Here is an 8,613-nt window from a genome sequence, read left to right as displayed (position 1 = left end):
CCAGCTATTTGGGAGGCTGAGGCAGGAGGGTCGCTTTAGCCTAGGAGTTTGGGGCTGCAGTGAGCTATGAACATACCTGTGAATAGCCACTGCACTCCAGCCTAGGCAACAAAGTGAGACCCCATCTCAAATAAAAAAATATATAGATATTTCCCTAATGGGGAAAGGACAAGGAGTATAAAAACTGTGGAGATTTCAGTTAATATTTTAAAATATTGTCCTGTAAATCATAGCTGCAGAATCCAGAAAGTGTTAATGTATTTCAAGAAGAAAAAGGCTGGTGCTTCATTTAGGATCTGCACCTGCTTTAAGATCTGATTACTAAAAAAAAAAAAAAAAAGCTGATTGATTGTAAACTATCAGCTGGAAGTAATTTTTATTTCAAAGTCTCTGCTATAAGAACATAGTATTCATATAATGGCCAACACTTTGAAGTTAAGATTATTTTTTCCAGATATTGAACAATGGGGATATTTTTCTTTTTTAATTAAAAAAAACCTTAATTACAAAAGCAATACATGTTTATTGCATAAAAATTAAAGCAATTTTCAAGATACAACATAAAAAATGAAATAGCTCTAACCGCTTTTTTCCTCCCCTATTCCTATTACAGAGAGGTGGTTTATAACCTAGAACTTGGGAAAACCTTTTTGACAATATTACCCATCAATTTCCTGAAAGCTGAATAGATACTATAGTAAAAGAGTATATATATTTGATGAAAGTAAGGAAAGCTCTAATCCTTTAAAAAATTTTAAGGTATTATCTCTGTTGAATTCTTATTTTTAGATTATAACCGTAGCCCAGAGGAAGACAGAGAGAAGTTTGAGATTTCTTCTTCTTGAAAAAATTCTTAATTACCTTTTTTCAGCCCCAGGGACACTTTGAAAGACAGTAATTTTGGTGAGAGAAATAGAACGGCACCTTGCAGAAGGATGGGAAGTGCTGTCTTTCCCAGCAGGGTAGCAGGGCAGAGCAGAAGGCAGATACAGGGACACTCCACAGCGCTCTGAGTCTCCCTGTAGGAGGAGCCCCCCAGTATGAGTTCATTATTTTATCTGAAGCATTATGATGTCCCTAAAGTTCAGGTAGACCCAAATTCTTGTGTGTTTACAAAGAACACTTTACAAGTCAATGATAAATAATTGTCGGATTAGCTTTGGGTTTACCCAGGCTGCTGTAAACACTGCAGTAAGACAGAAGCCAAGATTTGTCAGTGAATGTTTTGAATTGTACTGACCCCATTATAAACACTCAAATAAACATTAAACAATAGCAGCAGCAACAAATGACAACCCAGGGACCTTTGCTCCATAGCCTTTAGTGATGAAATGATAGCAGCTTCAAGCAGGGGAGTAAGGCAGAAGGTTGAGAAAACATGGCTCTGTTTCACCAGTAGTCTCCATCATCCAGTTCCCTTCTTGCTGTGTTCAAAAAGAGAATAGAAAAAAATGCTTGGTCCAGGCATGGTGGCTCACGCCTTTAATCCTAGCACTCTGGGAGGCTGAGGCAGGAGGATGGCTTGAGCCCAGGAGTTTGAGGCTGTAGTGAGCTATGATGACGCCACTGCACTGTAGCCCAGGCCGCAGAGTGAGACTCTGTCTCAAAAAAGAAAAAGAAAAAAATACTTGAAAAGAAAGCCAAAAAGATTGGAATATTTTTAAAACACTTACAGATCATAATGGGGGATCCACAATATTCATTTTATTCCTGGCTTATTTATTTCACCAGGTGATCTTGGACAAGTTAGACAGTGACTGCTGAACCTTGGTTTCTTCAACTTTAAAATTGGGGTAGGAATTCCTGACTAGATCACTGAGTTGTTGTGATACTCAAAAGAGAGAATGTTTTTTGTTTTTGTTTTTTTTTTTTTGAGACAGAGTGTCGCTTTGTTGCCCTGGCTAGAGTGAGTGCCGTGGCGTCAGCCTAGCTCACAGCAACCTCAAACTCCTGGGCTCAAGCGATCCTCCTGTCTCAGCCTCCCGAGTAGCTGGGACTACAGGCATGCGCCACCATACCCGGCTAATTTTATATATATATATATATATTTTAGTTGGCCAGATAATTTCTTTCTATTTTTAGTAGAGACGGGGTCTTGCTCTTCTTCAGGCTGGTCTCAAACTCCTGACCTTGAGCGATCCACCCGCCTCGGCCTCCCAGAGTGCTAGGATTATGGGCGTGAGCTACCGCACCTGGCCAAAAAGAGAGAATGTTTAAATATAAAAATGCTTTGTAGGGCCAGGCGCGGTGGCTCATGCCTGTAATCCTAGCACTCTGGGAGGCCAAGGCGGGTGGATCGTTTGAGCTCAGGAGTTCGAGACCAGCCTGAGCAAGAGCGAGACCCCATCTCTACTAAGAAGAGAAAGAAATTAGCAGGACAATTGAAAATACATAGAAAAATTAGCCAGGCATGGTGGCACATGCCTGCAGTCCCAGCTACTCAGGAGGCTGAGGCAGAAGGATTGCTTGAGCCCAGGAGTTTGAGGTTGCTGTGAGCTAGGCTGAGGCCACGGCACTCTAGCCAGGGCAACAGAGTGAGACTCTGTCTCAAAAAAAAAAAAAAAAAAATGCTTTGTAATATGTACATAAAATGCCATACAATTGAATGGTAATATCACTAAAACTCCTTTTCACTAGGAAACAGGCAGGCAGACATTTCAGCCTTGACACACAGGTGCAAATGCCAGAAAAGAGCGTATAACAGCAGCACGGCCCTAGGAAGGACAAGAGGGAGTGTGGAGCATGAGGATGACGAGCACTCACTCCCCCACTCCGATGGCTTTTAGTCCGGGCTGGCCTGGGCGGACCTGAGCACTCATCTCCCACCTGTATGTTATAGAGTTTACAACGGAATCTTTACCAGTCTTGTCAGTGTTAATAGATTAAAACATTTCTCATGAATTTAGCTGAGCTTTTGTTGAGGAGAGGGCTCGAGACTTCTGGCCCAGCCTTCTGAGTGGGTGTCTCTGGAGTCTCTCTGTCTTGAGACCTCCCAACTTTAGTCATTAGTTAAGCCTTAGGCATTAGAATATCAGGAAAAAGCGGCTGCGCTCCAGGAGAGACTGCTGGGTTTAAAGCCTAGTTCCGCCCTCACTCCCTGGGGGATACTGGACAGATTACAGACTGCTTTGAGCCTTAGCTTCCTTATCTGTCTAAGGGATGTAATAATTACACATATCTCATTGGCTGTCATGAAAGTTAAATAAGTTAAAACTTGTTTAAGTTAAAACTAAATAAAGTTGGGGGGATAGGCGGTACATGGGCAACATATGTAACCTGAACTTTTGTACCCCCCATAAGCTGAAAAAAAAAAAAAAAAAACTAAATAAAGTGCTTAAAACAGTGGTTGGCAATAGGAAGCACTAAATAAATGTTAACTATTAATATTATTGCTATAATAGTAATATGCTAATACTAAAGTAATATAGTATTATTGCTGTAGCTTACACATCAAAGGCAATGAAAAGATTTAAGTGCAAAAAAATCAAAACATAAAATAAGAAAATCAGTGACTATAACATTAGCATGGGAATTTATTTATAATATTGTATAGCAAAGCTCTTTTCTAGTAAGACTACATTCAGTCATAATGGAAACAACTGAATAATGAGACTACATATAAATGAATAACTATTAACAATGGCAAGCAATGTTTTAAAACTCAAAGACAAATGATAAAGTATGGGTAATACTTGCAATGCATATGATGGATAAAGAGCTAATCTCTTTGATTTACAAAAACCTCTAGCAAAAAAACATTCATCCATTCACTTATTCATTCAACAAATACTTCTTTAGCACCGAGGACCTGGGAATACAATGCTGAGCAAAATTAAACATGGTCCCTAACCTCATGGCTGTTATAATCTAATAGGAAGACAGACATTAACCAAAAAAATCACTTAAATATATGTAAAATTACAACTTTGAGGAAAAGGGAGAGAGGAAAGAGAGCAAGCTATTGGGCACTTGAAGAGGCTTTGATAGGAATGCTGATTTAACCAGGGACACAAAGCTTTCCCTGAGAAGGCTATGGTTTAGTTAAGATCAGAAGCGTGAGTACAGTTAAGTGGATGAAGAGAGGGTTATTCAAGAGAGAGGAACAGCAGGTGCAGAAGCCCTGGTGCATAAGGAACATGGGGTGCTCAAGGGTCCCAGGGAAGACGGGGGTAGCAGAAAAAGAACATGCATGATTGGAAGGGAAGCTGTGGAGAGAAGCAAGGATTGGCCAAATCATGAGAAGTCTTACAGCCTCCACTGGACATCGTCCACATGCCCTGAGACATCTGCTCTCCACCTGCTCTGTGGCTGACATCATGGACTGCATCCACCTGCTCCTGGCTCTTTCGCTTCTATTTGGAGTCAACCAAAGGGAAGCTCTACTGGGAGCAGGAGGGCAGGGGGATGGCCAGGTTGCCATGGGGCAACTGCATCCCGCTACCAGGAGTCAAAGCTCCTACCAAGCAGCTCTCTCCACAAAGTTGCCCTTGCTGGAACTATAACTGTCCCACTTTCTGCCCCTTGGGGCCTAGGGAGGGGAACTGCCCCTTCCTACTGTGAGCTCTGGGGAACTGTACTATCCCAGGCTGGTTTCCCTAAATCCTGATGACGCTTTTCTAAATAGTACATTTATTCCTAGCACTCTGGGAGGCCAAGGCGGGTGGCTCGTTTGAGCTCAGGAGTTTGAGACCAGCCTGAGCAAGAGCGAGACCCCGTCTCTACTAAAAAATAGAAAGAAATTAGCTGGACAACTAAAAATATATAGAAAAAATTAGCTGGGCATGGTGGCGCATGCCTGTAGTCCCAGCTACTCAGGAGGCTGAGGCAGGAGGATTGCTTGAGCCCAGGAGTTTGAGGTTTGCTGTGAGCTAGGCTGACGCCACAGCACTCTAGCCAGGGTGACAGAGTGGGATTCTGCCTCAAAAAAAAAAAAAGGCCAGGCGCAGTGGCTCACGCCTGTAATCCTAGCACTCTGGGAGGCCGAGGCGGGTGGATCGCTCAAGGTCAGGAGTTCGAGACCAGCCTGAGCAAGAGCGAGACCCTGTCTCTACTAAAAATAGAAAAAAATTATATGGACAACTAAAAATATATATATAGAAAAATTAGCCGGGCATAGTGGCGCATGCCTGTAGTCCCAGCTACTCGGGAGGCTGAGGCAGGAGGATCGCTTAAGCCCAGGAGTTTGAGGTTGCTGTGAGCTAGGCTGACGCCACGGCACTCACTCTAGCCCGGGCAACAGAGTGAGACTCTGTCTCAAAAAAAAAAAAAAATAGTGCATTTATTGAATTCAGCTCAAATTGCTCAGTTTGTGTGCACCATGTTTTTCCCACCAGGAATCTGGTTGACACACAGTCCATGTTGAATTTTTTTATTTTTATCCTGGACACAATAGGAAGCCACTGAGCTGTTGAAAGTGGAGAGGAAATTATCAGATTTGCACTTAGAAAATATCCTGACTCCAGTGCAGGAAAGAAATTGAAAAGAGGCAAGAGTAAGTGGCAGAGCCCTACAGTAGTCAAAGAAAAGGGTGGTAGCCTGCACGTGGAACAGGGCCAGATACTTTGTAGAGAGGAGCCCAGCAGCATCTTCCATCCTACGTGTTCTTCTGCACTGTTACCTTCTCTGTTTCTCTCCCCACCCGCTTGAACATGGGGGGGCCCTGGGATTGCTTTGACGAATATTAATAGGATATGGCAGAAGGGACACTGTGTGCCAGCTGTGGGCAAAAACTTTTCACTGGCCTGGCAACTTCCACTTCCCACCTTTTTGAATATTTGCTCCTGGGACCCTGCCGCCATATTGTGAGAAGCCCAATCTCATGGAGTGACACGTGAGGGGCTCCACTGACAGCCCCACTGAGCCCCCAGCCCACAGTCAGTACCCGAGGCCAGCCGTGTGAGTGCGCCCTCTCAGACAGCAGCCCCGGCAAGCCCGCATATGACTGCAGTCCAAGCTGCCACTGACTACAGCTGTGTGAGCGATGCCAAGCAAGAACTGCTCTGCTGAGCCCAGTCAACTCACAGGCCGTGGGAGAGAAACATTGTATTAATTTCCAAGGGCTGTTGTTACAAACTATGCACCACAAATGTGGTAGATGAAATAACTTAAACTTAATTGTCTCACCGTTCTGGAGGCCGGGGGTCTAAACTAAGGTACTAGTAGGGTTAGTTTCTTTTCAGGGCTGTGAAGGAGAATTTGTTCCACGTCTCTTTTCTTGGCTTGTACATGGCCATCTTCTCCATGTGTCTTCACATCATCTTCCCTCAATGTATGTCTGTCTCTGTGTCCAAATTTTCACCCCCGCCCTGCTTTTTTTAGAGACAGGGTGTCACTCTGTCACCCAGGCTGGAGTGCAGTGATGTGATGATGATAGCTCACAGCAACCTCAAACTCCTGGGCTCAAGCGATCCTCCTACCTCAGCCTCCCAAGTAACTGGGACTACAGGTGCATGCCACCACATTCAGCTAACTTTTTTATTTTTTGTAGAGATGGGTCTCACTGTGTTGTCCAGCCTGCAAATTTCCCCTTTTAAATAGGATACCTGACACATTGGATTAGGGCCCACCCTAAGGACCTCAATTTAACTCAGTAAAGACCCCATCTCCAGATGCAGTCCCACTCTGAGGTACTGGACATTAGGACTTCAATATGTGAATGAAGGGGGTACAATTCAATTCATAACGATAATAAATTGTTATTTTAAGTTGCCAAGGTTTGGAGTGATGTATTGTGCTTCAGTAGATAACCAGCAGTTATGGTAGCTTTGGAGATAGAAAGAGGCACACTTTTCTTTCTTTCTTTCCTCTTTCTTTCTTTCTTTTTTAATTTGTATAAGCACACAGGGACATTTTAAGGGACATTAAAAATCCTTAAAACTTGGTAATGGTGAAATCCAGAGATGTGGAGCGAGGGACTGGCCCAAGGATTCCAGCCCAACCTGCCGATCCCTGTCCCAGCTTGTTTTCCATCTCACCATGTGGGTTGCAGGCTTGTCAGTGACATATTTCTTTAACTGTGCCTGGAAGCTTAAAAAGTGCATAAGGGTCATATGAGGGAGTCCATAATGTTCTTGCCAAGAAAAAAGATGATTGATTGGGTATGTAAGGAACTTCAGGTACAGTGTGTAGAGGACGATGCATTTTGTGGCATAATAAACATTTTTCAGCACTGGCAAAAAAAAAAAAACCAACTTAGTAATGGTGCTGGGCTCAGTGTTTCGTGCCTATAATCCTAGTACTTTGGGAGGCCAAGGCAGGAGGATCATTTGAGGCCCGTTTGAGGCTACAGTGAGCTCTGATGCACTTTAGCCTGGGCAACAGAGCAAGACCCTGTCAAAAAAAACAAAAAACGACTTAGTAATGGAATGGAGATGGGCCTACAGAAGACTACAGTTTTCCTACTCAACAGCTGCCCTTTCTTGTTAATACAACTTGGTTAATTTGGGTTCCGGTCTCCGTTCTCTCCTTCTGGCTCTGTGCTTCACTAAATTCTGGCTCCATTCTCCTTCCCAAAAGTTAAATCTTAATTAACCTAAGAAAATCATGATAATTACATTCCTATTATCAGAGATTGGATTAAGGAAAAGCATGTGACTCAATTCTATGAAATATGAGATAAGTCCAGTGAGGGTGTTAGGATGTTTCTGGAGAAAGTTTCTTTCTTTTTTTTTTTTTTTTTTTTTTTATTTTATTAAAAAAATGTGGGCCGGGTGCGGTGGCTCATGCCTGTAATCCTAGCACTCCAGGAGGCCGAGGCTGGAGGATCACTCAAGGTCAGGAGTTTGAGACCAGCCTGAGCAAGAGTGAGACCCCATCTCTACTAAAAAAATAGAAAGAAATTAACCAAAGAACTAAAAATATATATAGAAAAAATTAGCCGGGCATGGTGGTGCATGCCTGTAGTCCCAGCTACTCGGGAGGCTGAGGCAGGAGGATTGCTTGAGCCCAAGAGTTTGAGGTTGCTGTGAGCTAGGCTGATGCCACGGCACTCTAGCCTGGGCAATAGAGTGAGACTCTGTCTCAAAAAAAACAAACAAACAAAAAAAAAACATGGAACGCTTCACAAATTTATGTGTCATCCATGCTCAGGGGCCATGCTAATCTTCTCTGTATCATTCCAATTTTAGTATATGTGCTGCTGAAACAAGCACTGGAGAAAGTTTCTTCTCTTTTAAAAAAGACACAAAGAAGTGATAATCCTTTCCCAGGTCCTTGGTGACACTGTTGAGGCACTGTCTTAGACAACCTTGAAGTCACCCCAGCTCAGGACTCCTGGTTATGAGATTCTAAATCCCATTATTGTGTAAGCCTTTTTGAGTTGAGTTGTCTGTTACTTATCTATCACATAGCTAGTTAACTATTGAGGAGCTCAGAAGAAGAGAGAATTCTGGGGTGGAAATAGAAATTTTCTCGTCATTTGAATATGAATGGGCATGGTTACTTATAGGTATATCAACAGGAAAAAAAAAAGCAAACTTCAATAGAAAAGAGGTAAAGGATATGTGAGGAAATGTCCCCTACCCGTGGGCATACATTCCCAGACCCCCAGCGGACGCCTGAAACATGGATAGTAGCAAACCCTCTAGGTACTGTTTTTTCCTATACATACATACC

General features: G+C 43.1%; 1 non-coding gene across 1 annotated transcript; it reads right to left on the bottom strand.

Moving 5' to 3' along the window:
* Nucleotides 1–8,043: 8,043 nt before the first annotated feature.
* Nucleotides 8,044–8,150, bottom strand: LOC138377655 (U6 spliceosomal RNA). Its single transcript, XR_011231821.1, has one exon. It is a non-coding gene; the product is annotated as a U6 spliceosomal RNA (small nuclear RNA).
* Nucleotides 8,151–8,613: the final 463 nt, after the last annotated feature.

The sequence above is a fragment of the Eulemur rufifrons genome, chromosome 29, assembly GCF_041146395.1.
Source record: "Eulemur rufifrons isolate Redbay chromosome 29, OSU_ERuf_1, whole genome shotgun sequence".
In the NCBI taxonomy this organism is placed as follows: domain Eukaryota; kingdom Metazoa; phylum Chordata; class Mammalia; order Primates; family Lemuridae; genus Eulemur; species Eulemur rufifrons.
The sequence above is the reverse complement of the archived record's forward strand: the minus strand, read 5'-3'. Positions and strand labels throughout refer to the sequence as shown.